The 16,188-nt window shown below is 40.3% G+C and overlaps 1 protein-coding gene across 1 annotated transcript in view; it reads left to right on the top strand.

Moving 5' to 3' along the window:
• The window catches only part of cdh13 (cadherin 13, H-cadherin (heart)), a 1,114,993-nt gene that overhangs the window by 729,394 nt on the left and 369,411 nt on the right, over positions 1–16,188 (top strand). The gene's annotated exons all lie outside the window — the stretch shown is intronic.

Raw genomic sequence — 16,188 nt, forward strand, 5'->3', positions numbered from 1 at the left:
AGGTGATGAGATATTCCATCTGAAATGTCAACTATTTTTTTATTTCAGAGAAATTATTCTACTCTACTTTTTGGCACTACCTCACTTTTTCATAGATTTGTGGTGTTATTAGCTGTGATTAATCATTAAGTGTGATTAATGTGATTAAGTATTCAGGGAAAGTTTTCCACAATTCACTACCTTGCACATAATCATGACCATAGTCATAAAGTGGTTAAAATTTACAAGTGGTGAATGAGGCAGATCTTAAAGCATTCTTCATATAATGGTCCTTTCAGCTTTGAAGAATCTTAACGAGAACCATTTTAGGTTATGCTCTCTTACATATGAAATGCATCTGGAGATAAAGGTAAAGACCATGGAATTAATCACTACAATCAAGTTCAAGCTTAGTGTCATTTAACTGTACAGGTGAAAAACACAGTACCTACAGTATATTAGATACAGCGCATAAAATAATGTTAATACAATGATATTAACAGATAATCAAAAATCTGTAGATGTATAAGTTAACATAAAGAGCATATAGTTAAATATACCACAGTATAATGTTACTGATGCTGTCATAAACAATGTTCACTGGATGGGTAGCAGGGTGTTCAGAGTCTCACAGTCTGGTGAAGAAGTTGTTACCCAGCTTCTTTAGTCTTGTCCATGCTGAGACTCAAGTTGTTGTGCTCGGACCAATTCACAAGCTACTTTACCTTCCTTCATCATTGTTGCTGATGAGACCAACTACTGTTGTGTCTGATTGTGTTCAGACTGTAACTCAAGAGGTTAGGTAGCTAAAACAGTAAGCTGTGATCTGGATATCTGGATCTTGAGAGCTGTTTTAGTGGAGGAGTCTTTTCTTTGATGAAGTGAGCTAGCGGATAGTTCAAAAAGCTGCCAAGAAATTGGAACCTCAGGTGCTTAGCAACCAATCAAGATGAAGATATAAAATAGACATCAGAAAAAGGAATGTATAATTTTAAGTAAAATTTTAAATTCTGTGCAAAACAATAAAGAGTAGATTACAGGAATGGTTGCTTTTTATCCTCTTGGATGCTAGTTTGGTCTTTAGTGGTCAACTCTATAAAGGTTAACAGGAAAACAGGCATGTTGCCTCTGGGATTCAGATGTGAGCAAGATATATGCACACACGATGCTACTCAGTAATATTGCTCTGAAATACCACTCCCTTCTCCCCACCACTGGGCCTACCACCTGCTTAACATCCCCAGGTGATTGCACAGGAATGCAAATCACTGCCTTTGACTTTGCCTCAGTTGCAGAAGTTGCTGAGAAGGTCACCAAAGCTGGCAACAGCTGTCCTTTGGAAGCTACAAACTCAAACTTGTAAAATAACATTTTATTAAAACATCATGCATTTCAAAATAAATGACTTTCAATGGTAAATGTTTTGAAATGTGTATCCGAGGGAATTAAAACCCACGCAAATAAAATTACTTGTTAATATTAGAAAGTTTGAAATACATAATTTATATTTTAGCAGGTTAATAAATGCTCACCAGCAATCTAAAGGACAAGAAGTTATACTTCCAAGTTTTCCTTGTAAAACTTCCAAGTTTTCCACTTTATACTTCCAAGTTTTCCTTGTAAAAAGACTATTTCATAAATAGTCTTTATTTATTATGTTGAAATTTACTTCTGATTGATGGCAGCAAGATTTATTCATGCCTTCTATTTTTTGAGAAGCATTATTTCAGGATAATTATCATACATAATAATAAGTATAGTTCTGTTATTGCAATAGATTCTGGCACAATTAATTAAAACAAATCCAGTAGGCTATTAAGAGAGAAACACCGACTGTAGAATGCTTATGTGACGTAAAAGAATATGCCAAATGCTTTACGTCCTGTGACGTAAAAGAATATGCCAAATGCTTTGCAGAACCAAACCTTGACTGTGATATTAGAAATGAAAAGGGTTAATAGAAAGAGGCAGTGTAAATTCCAGCTCTTAAGATACTGGTCTACAGAAGGCACAGTCAATAATGGTGAAACACAGAGTTTTCAAAGAAGCCAGAATTGTGGGGTTGTATAGATCTCAGCGGATTTTAGTAGAAACAGTGAATGTTATTTTTGCAGAAACAGTGAATAGCGAGATTGTTGAAAGGATGAGAAGGCAGTGGGGGATGGGAAAGCATTCGTGAGCACATTGCCGAGCAGGGATGATAATTTGCTACGGGTTCACTTCCAAGCTGATTTTTTTAAATAAACTGAAGTTTATGAGGATGGGATATCATTATAGAAAGCATTGGAATGGTTAAAGGGAAGCATTAAGTGAGAGAAACTGAACCAGAATCAAGTTTATTTCTCTTGATAATATGTTGTGAAATTTGTTGTTTTGTGGCAGCAGTACAGTGCAAGACATAAAAACAGCACATCCCTTCCCGACAAATTTAACACATTCTCTGCATATTTTGGACAGAACGGGGTTGGAATGTCGCCACCTACCCCAAGAGCCTCCAATGCACTTGAATCCAGAGTCATTGCTGCAAATATAAGGTCAGTCTTCCAGAGAGTGAACCCATGGGAAGCATCTAGCTTTGATGATGTCCCTGGCCGGTCCTTAGCTCCCGTGCAGATCAGCCGCTGGGTGTACTTGCAGACATTTCAACCCACTCCCTGCTTCAATCTGTGGTTCCCACCTGTTTTAAGAAGACCAAACCAGTACATAAGAAAAACAAAATAACCTGCCTTAATGACTACCACACAGTCCCTCTGACATATCCCATCATAAAGTGCTTCGAAAGGCTGGGCATAACATACATTAACTGTAGCCTTGAGACAACCTCAACCTGTTGCAGTTTACCTCCCGCTGAAACAGACCTACAGCAAATGCCATCTCCTATCTCTAGAACACTTGAATTGTAAAGACACCTACATTAAGCTATCATTTATCCATTACAGTGCCCATTTCAGTAGTATAATTCCAGGCAGACTTGTCACAAACTCTGGACCCTGGGAGTCACCACTTCCATTGACTAGATCCTTGACTTCCTGACCAACAGATTGCAATCAGTAAGGATCTGCAGCAACACGCTTGTCACAAAATGGCTGCAGCACAAGGTTGCATCCGCAACCCCAACTCTTCTCTCGCGACTGTGTTAGAGCAGATTCTGTTCTAACTGTATCTATAAGTAGATGATACCACTGTAGTGGACTCTATCTCAAATAGCGATCAATCAAAGTATAGGGGGGAGATGGAGAGCTTAATAACAGGGTGTCACAACAGCAACATTTCCTTCATTATCAGCAAAGCCAATGAGCTGGTCATTGGTTCAGGGAGGGATTGGTACATGGCATCTGTCTAACTCAATGATGTTGAGGCTGAGAGGGTCGAGAGCTTCAAGTTCTTAGGGGTGAACATCAGCAATAACTCTGTCCTTGTCCAACAATGAATACGCCACAGGCAAGAAGGCTCACCCATGCCTTGATTTCCTCAGGAGACTAAAGATATGTGCATGTCCCCATCAAACCCTTACCAATGCACCACTGAAAGCATCTTATGTGGATGGATCACAGCTTGGTATGAGCAACTGCTAAGCACAAGACCACAAGTCAACACATCACAAAAACCAACCTCCCCTCCATAGACTCTGTCTATACTTCTTACTGCCTTAGGAAAGCCTCCAGCAAAATCAAAGACCCCACACACCATGAACTTTCTCTCTTCTTCCCACTTTCATCATGCATGAAATACAAAAGACCGAAAGCATGAACCACTAGGTTCAAAGACAGCTTCTACCCTGCTGTTATAAGACTTTTCAATGGTTCTGTAGTACAGCAAAATAGACTCTTGAGTTCATAATCCGCCTTGTTATGATCTGCTCTGCACTTCTTGTTAACCTTTATTCTGCATTGTTCTTCCTTGTTCATTACACCATGTAATGAATTGATCGATATGAAAGTATTCAAGACAAGCTTTTCACTATATCTCAGTACATGTGACAATAATAAACCAATTTCAATACCCTTTACTGAGTTACAAAGTAAATAAGTAATGCAAAAATGGATAATGAGCTAGTGTTTAAGGATTCAAGGATCTTTCAGAAATCTAAAGCTATTCTTAAAACATTGAGTGTTTGTCTTCTGGCTCCTTTCTGATGGTACTAACACAAAGAGTGTGTGTTCCAGATGGTGAGGGTCTTTATTGATGGATGCCATCTTGTTGAGCCACCGTTTCTTGAAAATGTGCTTAATGGCAGTGGGTGTTGAGCCAATGATGGAGTTGGCAGAGTCTACAAGTCTTTCAGCTTCTTGTGATCTTGAGAATTAGAAGCTCCATACTAGGCTGTGATGTAACCAACCAGGATGTTCTCCAACATGCATCTGTAGAAATTTGCAAGAGCTTTTGGTTACATACCAAATCTCAAAATCCCAATAAAATAGAGCGATGGCATGCATTCTTCATGATTGCATCAATGTGCACAAAGTATAAGAAAATAAGGCGGTTGATCTTGTTGCACTGTTACAGATTGTCAGGTATGATCTTGTTGCCTCACGGAATTGTGGCTGAAGGATGCTTGTAGTTTGGAGCTGAATGTCCAAGGTTACATGTTGTATCGGAGGGATAGGAAGGTAGGCAGAGAGGGTAACATGGCATTGCTGGTAAAGAATGACATTAAACCAATAGAAGGATGCGACATAAACCGGAAGATGTTGAATCATTGTGGGTTGAGTTAAGAAACTGCAAGGGTAAAAGGACCCTGATAGCAATTATATACAGACCTCATACAGTAGCTGTGATATGGATTATAGATTACAACAGGAAATATAAAAGGCGTGTTAAAAGGGAAATGTTATGTTAGTCACGGGAGATTTTAACATGCAATTTGATTGGGAAAGTCAGGTTTGTAATGGATTTCAAGAGAGTTAGCTTATTGAATGCATACAACATGGCTTTTTAGAGCAGTTTGTCATTGAGCCTACTAGGGGTCAGCTATACTGGATTGGGTGTTATATAATAAACCAGAGGTGATTAGGGAATTTAAGGTAAAAGAACTCTCAGGAGGCAGTGACCACAATATGACTGAGTTCAACCGGAAATTTGACAGGGAGAAAGTAAAGTCAGTCATAGCAGCATTTCAGAGTGGTAAAGGAAATTACAGTGATATGAAAGAGGAGTTGGCCAAAGTAAGTTGGAAGGAGATGCTGGCAGAGATGACAGCAGAGCAGCAATGCGTGAATTTCTAGGCAAAACAAGGAAGGAACGGGATAAACGTATTCCATAAGCAAAGAAATACTCAAGGGAAGTCAAAGCTAATGTAAAAACAAAGAGAAAGCAAACAACAAAGCAAAAATTAGTGAAAAGAAAAAAGATTAGGAAGCTTTTAAAAACCTACAGAGAACAACTAAAAGCATCATTAGGATGGAAAAGTTAAAATATGAAAGCAAGCTAGTAAGCAGTATCAAAGTGGATAGTAAAAAGTAAAATGGAGATGAGAGTGGATATAGGACAGCTAGAAAATGAGGCTGGAGAAATAATAACGGGGGGAGGGGGTCAAGGAGATGGCAGATGAACTAAATGAGTCTTTTGCATCAGTTTTCACTGTGGAAGAAATTAGCAATATGCCAGATGTTGAAGGGTGTGAGGGAAGAGGAGAGAGCGCAGTTACTATTACAAGGAAGAAGGTGCTCAAAAAGCTGAAAGACCTAAGTGTACATAAGTCACCTGGACCACATGAACTGCACCCTAGGGTTCTGAAAGAGGTAGCGATAGAGATTGTGGAGGCATTAATAATAATCTTTCAATAATCATTGGACCAGAGAATCAATGGTTCCAGAGGACTGGAAAATTGGAAATGTCACTCCACTCTTTAAGAAAGGAGGAAGGCAGCAGAAAGGAAATTACAGACCAGTTAGCCTGACCTCAGTGGTTGGGAAGATGTTGGAGTTAATTATTAAGGATGAGGTTATGGAGTACTTAGTGACACAGGACAAGATAGGACAAAGTTAGTATGGTTTCATTAAGCGAAAACCTTGAATGATGAACCTGTTGGAATGCTTTGAGGAGATTACATGTAGGATAGATAGAGGGAATGCAGTGGATGTTGTATATTTGGACATTCAGAAGGCCTTTGACAAGGTGCCACACATGAGGCTGCTTACCAACTTAAGAGCTCATGGTATTACAAGAAAGTTACTAGCATCGTTAGAGAATTGGTTGATTGATAGGAGGCAGCAAGTGGGAATGAAAGGATCCTTTTCTGGTTGCCTGCCAGTAACTAGTGGTTTTCCACAGGGGTTGGATTTGTGACCGCTTCTTTTTATGCTGTATATCAGTGATTCAGATGATGGAATAGGTGGCTTTGTTGCCATGTTTGCAGAAGATATGAAGATTGGTGGAGGAGCATGTAGTGTTGAGGAAACAGATAGGCTGCAGAAGGACTTAGACAGATTAGGAAAATTGGCAAGAGAGTGAAAAATGAAATACAATGTTGGAAAATGCATGGTCATGCACTTTAGTAGAAGAAATAAATGTGCAGACTATTTCTAAACGGGGAGAAAACACAGAACAATGAAATGCAAAGGGGCTTGGGAGTCCTTGTGCAGAATGCCCTAAAGGTTAACTTGCAGGTAGACGTGGTGGTGAAGAAAGCAAATAAAATGTTAGCATTCATTTCACGAGGTCAAGAACACAAGTATACGGATGTGATGCTGAGGTTTTATAAGATAATGGTGAGGCCTCACCTTGAGTATTGTGAATTGTTTTGGGCTCCTCATCTAAGAAAAGATGTGCTGGCATTGGAGAGAGTTCAGAGAAAATTCACAAGGATCATTACAGGAATGAAAGGGTTTTCATATGAGGAATGTTTGTTAGCTCTGGGTCTGTACTCGCTGGAATTTAGAAGGGTGACGGGGAGATCTCATTGAGACCGTTCGAATGTTGAAGGTCCTAGACATGGGAGATGTGGAAAGAATGTATCCCATGGTGGAAGAGTCTAGGACAAGAGTGCATAGGCTCAGGATAGAGGGGCATCTATTTAAAACAAAGATGTGGAATTTTTTTTTAGCCAGAGGGTGTCAGATTTTGGAATTTATTACCTCAGGTAGGTGTGGAGGCCAAGTCGTTGGGTATCTTTCAGGCAGAGCTTGGCAGGTTCTTGGACATGGCATCAAAGGTTATGAGGAGAAAGCTGGGGAGTGGAGTGAGGAGGGGAAAAAAAGGATCAGACATGATTGAATGACAGAGCAGACACAATTGGCGAAATAGCCTAGTTTTGCTCTTATTTCTTATGGTATGGTCTCATGATATAGAAGATATCCTCTGATATCCAGATGTTCAGAAATTTGAGGCTGCTCTCTCTTTTCACCACTGATGCATCAATTACAATTGCCATGTCTTCTCCAGATGTCCCCTTTGTAAAGTCCACAATCACCTTCTTGGTTTTGCTGACACTATTGTTGTGACACCACTCAACCAGCTGACCTCTCTCACTCCTATATTCCTCATTGTCATCTGAGATTCCGCCAACAATATTGGTGTCATTTGTGAATTTATGGCTGGTGTTGAGTTGTCACTAGCCATACAGTCTTGTGTGTACTGAGAGTAGAGGCAGTGGGCTAAGCACACATCCTTGATTTGTACCTGTGTTGATTATCAGTGGGGAGGAGATGTTGTTATTGATCCACAATAACTATGGTTTTAGAGAAGGTAGTCAAGGATCCAGTTGCAAAGGGACATTCAAAGACCTAGGTTTTGAAGCTTGTTGGTAAGTAGTGAGAAGATGGTGGTGTTAAAAGCCAAGCTACAATTGATAAACAGTAGCCTGACGTATGTTTTGCTGTTGTCTACAGTACCATGCAGAGGTCTTAGGTACATATATATAGCTAGGGTGCCTAAGACTTTTACACAATACTGTTGCAATTTTATGTATTTCATATACAGCTGTAGCCTCAAAAAAAAGCAAATATCATGACATATGTAAGTGATGATAAATCTGATTCTGATATGGGTCTCTATTGTGGACTGAGAGTGGGAAGGGAGCAGGGAGAAGGGGAATCATGGTTAGACAGAGGGGAAGGGAGAGGGGAGGGAGCAGGAAGCATCATGGAAAGACTTTCTGTCATGATCAATAAACCTATTATTTGGAATCTAATAATCTTGCCTGGCATGTCAAGGCTAGGTGTGTTTGCCACCACCCACCCCGGTACCCTTTTCTGCCACCTGTTCCACCCTTGATATCCCCAAACATCCTTTTCTCCTGCCAGATTTACAAACTCGCTCTCGGCTCCATATTGACAAATACAGCTCTATGCAAAAGTACTCTAGTTATATATATGTGAGCCTAAGACTTTTGTAGAGGACTGTTGATGCTCCAAAGTCAAGTAGAAAGCCAGTGAGACTGCATCCACTGTAAACTTGTTGTGGCCATAGGCAAATTGAAATGGGTTCAAAGCACTTTGCAGTAGGTCTGAGTGCCAGGTGATAATAGTTATCGAGCTCGCCCTGCTCTTCCTGGGCACTAGAGTGATTGATATGCTACTGAAGCAAGTGGGAACTTTTTACTGCAACAGTGAGAGGTTGAAGATGCCCATGAACATACCAGCCACTTGGCCGGCACAGATTTTCAGTCGCCTGTCAGTATGCCATCAGGGCCGATGACTTGCGTGTGTTCACCCTCTTAAAGGATGTTCTGATGTTGCCCTCTGAGACAAAGGTGATGTGGGGGTTTGCACATGCGAGCATAAAAGGTACATTAGGAAGTGAATCATCACTGGGCATTCGTGCTGTGAGATTTTGCTGTATAGGATGTATGAAAACCCCAACACAGGCTTTGTGCATCTGATTGTGTCTCTAACTTTACACAGAATTACTTTTTTTCCGTTCACAATGGCCTTTCATAGTCGTACGGAAGGTTCTGGATTGCTGGTCTTCAACAGCAGAGATCAGGCCTTCAGCAGAAAGTGAATCTCTTGGTTCATCCAGGGATTCTGGTTTGGTTGGCCTTAATATGTTCTCAAAGACATGTGCTCATCCATCTAGATCTTGATGTAGTCAGTGACGGCTGTGGCATACTCATTCAGATCTGATGATGAAATCCTTGAATATAGTCCAGCCCACTGATTCAAAGCAGTCCTGTAGCACTCCTCTACTGTCCTTGACTATGCCTTCACTGTGCTCACCACGGGTATTGTGGTCCTCTGTCTATGCCTATATACCAGGAGAAGAAGGAGCATAGCAGTTAACACGACACTGACCTGGGATACAGCAGCAGTGACCCAGGTTCAATTCCTGCCTCCGTCAAAAGGCATGTAGGTGAATTGGGCACATGGGTGTAAGTGGCCTATTACCGTCCTGTATCTCTAAATCAAAATCAAAATAAAATGAAGATAAGATAAAAGTACAGGCAGATGATTGGACTTATCTATGTGAGGGCAGGATAGTACAGTAAATGTACCACCTTGATGGTGGTGTAACAGTGATTGAGAGTGGAACTCCTCTGGTTCTACAGGTGGAATGTTGGAGAATCCACGACAGATTATGATGCTGCAGGGCAAGTATCATCAGTGTTATGGATGGGGAAATAGAAAGTCTTTTGAACGGAGAGATTTAAGATCAGATAATCAGATCAAGGTCAAAGCGATCCCCAGATGGGGCACTGGATTATCGTTAATAAACCATGCATTTCCTTAATTTAGTTAAAAATACAAAACTGACAGAGGTATTACTATAGGTGTTTTATGTTAATAACTTGGAGGTATTAACAGCTCAGAAATGAGTAATATACTTGAGTTAATTGCATTTCTGTATACTCAGAGGAAAAGAGATTTCTTTGACATTTTGCTTGGGAAAATGCACATTACAATTGCCTCTAAGTTCCACCTGTGCAGTCATTCATTGTCACCTCATGCCTTATCTTTTCATTGCAATCACTACCCATACCACATTCAGTGCACCTGCTGCCTTACAGATTTAAAAAAAAATGGGATTTGTTTTTCCAAATTATTTTTTTTTGTGTGAAACAAAGAAAAGCAACAAATCGATAAAGAATGAGGCAGAGTCAAGTCATTGTTTCAAGTGGTGATTTTTATCTTACATTTTCTGCTGGCACTCATAAACCACTTACCCTTCCCTCCAGAGGTTGATGACCACACTGGAAATCCACAGATGAATAATGGCTTTGCAATTCACCCCCAACAATCTGTGAACAAAGTATACTCCTTATCAAATGGCAGGTTGTCTTTACCGTCACAATAACTCTCTAAAGTAAAAGCAGTTAAGGATTCCTGTGCACTTTGCTTTTTGTATAATAGGTAAGACAGTACGTTAGGAATTGCATAATATTACAGGTAACGACTGGGAAGCTGATTTGTTCACTCCGCACTCAAAGGGTTTTGGTAAGATCTGACACCACAGCGTTATTTACTTGTACTGAATAAGCTTGTGGTCTGTCACCGAACTACAACTTGGACTATTCTGGAAATAAGTAGTTGCTTTATTTATTTCCAAAAACAAAATGAAAAATTTCTTCTGCAATGTTCCATTAAAAGAACAATGAAAGTAAGGCAAGAGGACACATAGGTGAATAATTGTTGAAGTGTGCTTAGTCTGTCAGGGGGCCCTCTGCTGTTGAACAACATGCACATACAGCACATTTTAAGACAAAAGAATAGTTTTTGTACAGGACATTTGTGTTGTTTGGGTATGCTTTATGATGTCCTCTAAAGGGGTTACTACAGGAAAAAAATATTACTGGGTTTGCATCTGTTAATTGCATCATGCACCCCCCTAGTTGCTGCTGATTCCTACATATCACATGCAAAATTCTAATTCCACAGAGTCATAGAACACTATAGCTTAGAAACAGGTCCTTTGTCCTGCCCAGTCCATGCCGAATTATTAATGGGCTTAGTCCCATTGACTTGCACCTGGACCTTAGCCCTCCCTGCCTCCATGCATATCTTTTGGCTGGGCTGTAATCAGTGAGAGAAGTCGTTCATTGGTGACGCAGCATGAGGCTTAAAAAGAGCTCGGGTGCTTTTGGCTCTTTTCGGCAGGCTGCAAACAGCACTAGAGGTCGTTCATTGGTGACGCAGCATGAGGTTTAAAAAGAGCCCGGGTGCTTTTAGATTTTTTCAGCAGGCTGTATTCAGCATGGGGCCAATAAAAAGAAGGGAAGTGTAAGTGGAGCAACCATTGTGGAAGTACCATTGTGTGAGTTGGCTGTTGATAGAGTGGTCAAGCTTTGGCAAGATAGGCTTGGGCAAGCAAAGGTGAAAGTTCTTAGTAAGTTTTTTTTTCTTTACTACATTGCTAATGAGCTGGGAATGTGTCTGGAAGTAGTGGCATGTTCTTCATGTGAGATGTGGAAACTCTGGGAGACCTCCAGTCTGCCCGATAACTACATCTGCATGAAGTGCACCAAGCTACAGCTGCTTAGAGACTGAATTAAGGAACCTGAGTTGCAGCTGATGACTTTTGGCTCTTATGGGAAAATAAGGAGGTGATGGATAGGAGCTACAGGGAGGTAGTCACCCCTAAGTTGCAGGAATAAGGTACTGAAGTGACTGTCAGGGAAAGAAGGGGAATAGACAGCCAGTGCAGAATACCCCTGTGGCTGTTCCCCTCAATTATAAGTATACCGCTTTGGATAGTGTTAGGGTGAACAGCCTACCAGAGAAGCCACGGCAAGCAGGACCCTGGCACAGAGTCTGTTCCTGTGGCTCAGGAGGGAAGTGGGGAGAAGAGGAGTGCAGTAGTGATAATGGATTCCATTATTAGAGGAGCAGGCAGCCAATTCTGTAGATCTGAAAGGCACACCCCAAATGGTATGTTGGCTCCCAGATGCCAGGTCGGGGATGTCGGGTTGTGTTCATAGAATTCTAAAGGAGGAGAGTGAACTGCCAAAAATCATGATACTTACTGGTACCAATGACATACAGCAGGTAGAAAAGGGAAGAGGCATGAAGAGAGAATATAGGGAGTTAGGTAGAAACTGAAAAGCAGGACCTCCAGGGAAGTAATCCCTGGATTGCTGCCTGTGCCATGTGCCAGTGAGGGTAAGAATAAGATGATTTGGCAGATGAATGCATGGCTGAATAATTGGTACAGGGGACAGGGCTTCAGATTTCTGGATCATTGAGATCTCTTCTGGGGGAGGCATGACCTGTACGAAAAGCACACCTGAACCTGAGAGGGAGCAATATCCTTCTGGGCAGGTTTCCTCGAGCTGTTAGTGAAGGGTTAAACTAATTTGTCAGGGGGATGGGAACCGGAGTGATAGGGCTGAGGATGGGGTAGTTGGTATACAACTTGAATTAGTGTGCATGAGACTATGAGGAAGAACAGACAGATGATAATAGGCAAAATTGGGATGCGTTAATGTGTAACAGGGGGCCAAATAATGAAGGGTGATGAATACAGGACTGATGCTGTTATATCTGAATATACTGAGTACACAGAAAAAGGTAGATGAACTTGTCGCACAATTAGAGATTGGCGGGAATAATATTGTGGGGATCACTGAATCGTGGATAAAAGAAGTTCATAGTTGGAGCGAAACTTTCCATGGATACGCATTGTATGAAAGGGATAAGCAGATAGGCAGAGGGGCTATGCTGGTAAAAAATTAAATCAAATCATTAGAAAAAGGTGACATGGATGTACAATCCCTGTGGGTAGAGTTCAGAAACAGCAACGGTAAAAAGATCTGAAGGGAGCTGTATACAGACCAGTAAACTGGAGGGCTACAGATTAAAATGGGAGATAGAAAGGGCACTGAAAAAGGTCACCATAATCATGGAGGTGTTTCAATATGCAGGTAGATTGGAAAAATCAGTTTGGTGTTGGACTCAAGAGAGGGAATTTGTAGAATGCCTACAAGATGGCTTGTTGGAGCAGCTTCTGGTTGAGCCCACGAGGAGAATGGCAATTCTGATTGGGTGTTATGTAATGACCCAGATTTAATTAGGCAGCTTAAGGTAAAGGAACTCTTAAGAGACAATGATCATAATATGATAGAATTCACCCAGCAGTTTGAAAAGGAATAGCTAAAATTGGATCTGTCAGTATTATAGTAGAGTAAAGAGAATGACAGAGGCTATATAGATGAGTGTTCTTTTAGGGTTGAATAACAATAAAACTTGAATTGAATTAAATGAGAGAAGAGCTGGCCAAAGTTGATTGGAAGGGGGCACTAGCAGGGATGATGGCAGGGCAGCAATGGTTGGTGTTGCTGGGGGGGTTCAGTAGGTCCAGGAAAGAAACGTTCCAAAGATGAAGAAGTATTCTAAACAGAGGATAAGGCAACCGTGGCTGACAGGGGAATTCAAAGACAGCACAAAAGCAAAAGAAACCTTAGTGGAAAGGTATAGAATTGGGAAGCTTTTAAAAGCCAACAGAAGGTAACTAAAAAAATGCCATAAGGAAAGAAAACATGAAATATAAAGGTAAATGGGATGATAATATAAAAGAGGATACAAGAAGATTTTTCAGATTATATATAAAGAGTAAAAGAGATATGAGAGTGAATATCAGACTACTGGAAAACAACACTGGAGAGGTAGTTATGGGGACAAAGAAATTGTGGATGAACTGAATTAAGTATTTTCTGTCAGTCTTCACTGTGGAAGACACCAGTTGAATGCCAGAAATGCGAGTGTGTCACAGCCAGAAGTGAGTGCAGCTGCTGTTACTAAGGAGAAGGTGCTTGGGAAACTGAAAAGTCTGAAGGTGGATAGGTCACATGGACTAGATCATGGAACAAAAATCTTGCAGTTCTTTGAGCCACTTAGGAAACATCTCCAATTAAATAGGTGGATCTACAGCAGTCTCATTAACATTAGTACTTTTGATGTGTTCCTGCTAGGTTTGAAATGTCTTAAGTGTAATTGATTTAAATAAGGCCATGTATGGTTAACTTTACTGCAATTATTCAACCACAATAAATTGCATTTAAAAGAACACAAAGTTTTAAGACACTTTTCAAAAGTATTAATTAACAGTCTTGATAGCATTAGGACTGATACCTCAACTTCTCCACACCACTGGCACGCTCCAACCTCACGATCTCTGAATACACAGTCCTCCATTCACTTCACACCAATTGCAATCTATTATCAAGCCTTCATAAGGGATGGCATGGTACCACGCTTTACAGTACAGGCGATCTGAGTTCGATTTCCACCGTTGTCTGTAAAGAGTTTGTACATTCTCTCTGTGATAGCATGTTTCCTTCAGGTGCTCCAGTTTCCTCCTGCAGTCCAAAGACGTACTGTTTTGTAGGTTAATTGTCTTGTGATTAGGCTAGGATTAAATCAAGGGATTGTTCGGTGACGTGGTTTGAACAGCCAGAAGGACCTGTTCTGTGCTATATAAAACAAGGGTGGTGCTATTGTTGTCTGGTTTGCTGACCTCTACCTTTCAGAGGCCAGGCGATAGCTCTCAGGTACCGCCTCATGCCAATTTGTGGACCATGGCCCCATCAAAGAAAAACAGAGCAAGTCTGCAGTTTCCTTCCTCCTACAGATGCTGCTCGACCATGAAGTTTATTCAGCAAATTGCTGATTTTTTTCACATTTATAATCTAATCATGTATGGTTAACAGAGGTTAATCATACGTGATCAGATTGTTATCAGACATGATCAGTGTACATTACACTGGATTAATCTTACTTGTAATTTAAGATTAAAAAGTGGAACCCAGTCAGGTGCTTGCACAGAAGCATCAAAAATTAGCAAGCAAGTCAATGCATGTCTTGTGAAAAGAACCAGTGAAATGAAGTAGATTCACTCCTTGTGATAGTAATCATTATGCAGGAAATTAGCATGCAAAAGTTTGATTTTTTTTTGCAAAGAAGCATCAAAAGTCAGCAAATAAATCAATGCATGTCTAGATGAAGCATCACAGATTGAAACATCAAGTGTTTATTCCTCTCCATAGATGCAGCCTGCTGAATTTATCCAGCATTTTGTGTGTTTTACTCTAGATTTCCAGCATCTGGAGAAGTTCTTGTATTTATGATTTTTTTTAAATTTTACTTTTTATTCACTTTCTCTATACCCTTCTATTAAACTTTCTGTACACAATATATCATTCATCCACTCTGCAGTTCCATAGTAATCTTTGAACTGTTTATTTTGCACTTTTTTAACATAGACAATTGCTTATCTATGTGAGAAACAATCTGCCAGTGGAATTCAATGGGTTAGGCAGCAGCTGTTGAGGCAAAGGGATTGTCAATATTTTGGACTGAGCACGGCAGTCCTGATGCAGGATTTAGATCCAAAATATTGATCATGCATTTGCCTCCACAGATGCTGCCTTGACCGTTTGAGTTCCTCCAGCACATACTTTGTGCTCCAGATTCCATCATCTGCAATACCTTGTGTCATCATTTCTTGTCCTGTTCACTTAGGTCATTCTAGCCTGTAACAATTGCTGCAATATTTTCACCACGCAAAACCAGCATGTAAAAAACAATTTGACAGTTAAATTTGGAACAATATGTCCAGTTAATGGCAGACGCTGATAAATTCCTTTCTGCAGCAAAGTGCAGCCTTCCATTCAATCAGCCAGAGTAGCAAGTTATAGCAGGTACAGAGTGAAGCCACTCATATGATTAGCAGATTAACCAAGGGTGATTTTTAAGCCCTTTTGTTTTAACCTCAGTGCATTGAAAATATCATACCACACTTACCACCCTATCTGAAAATGAAAATGTTATGCAACACTTGAATATGGAGTGATAAGTGGTTAATAAAATCATTCATTTCTTCCCTAGAGGGACATCAATGGCTTTTTAAAATTGTAAAGTCAATGGCTCATTAGTGGACACTTGCACATAGCCGAAATATTTATTATCTTTATCAACCAATCAAGACAAAACTATATTTATGTTTTATTCAAAAATTATTCTAATAAAGGCAACTAATTACATTTCTCTCTTGATTAACTTCATTGTATGTATATTTATTAGTGAAATGATACCACAGTCCTTGTGGTTAGATGTGAAATTCTTCCTACTGGATTAATGGGTCATATGAGGATGAAATAATAGAATACCCATAAAAAACAAACGCAATACGCACAATATGAGATCAAGAGGCAACAAGAGGTAGAAATCCCTCCAGTTTCCTTATGACCGAGGATGCCTATATTTTGGAAGCTTATAATGAAGTACTAGGACTCTGGCCTTAGCTTAAGTTGTTAATTTCTTCCACTACAACGCTGCT

Source organism: Hemitrygon akajei, chromosome 17, assembly GCF_048418815.1.
Source record: "Hemitrygon akajei chromosome 17, sHemAka1.3, whole genome shotgun sequence".
Classification (NCBI taxonomy): domain Eukaryota; kingdom Metazoa; phylum Chordata; class Chondrichthyes; order Myliobatiformes; family Dasyatidae; genus Hemitrygon; species Hemitrygon akajei.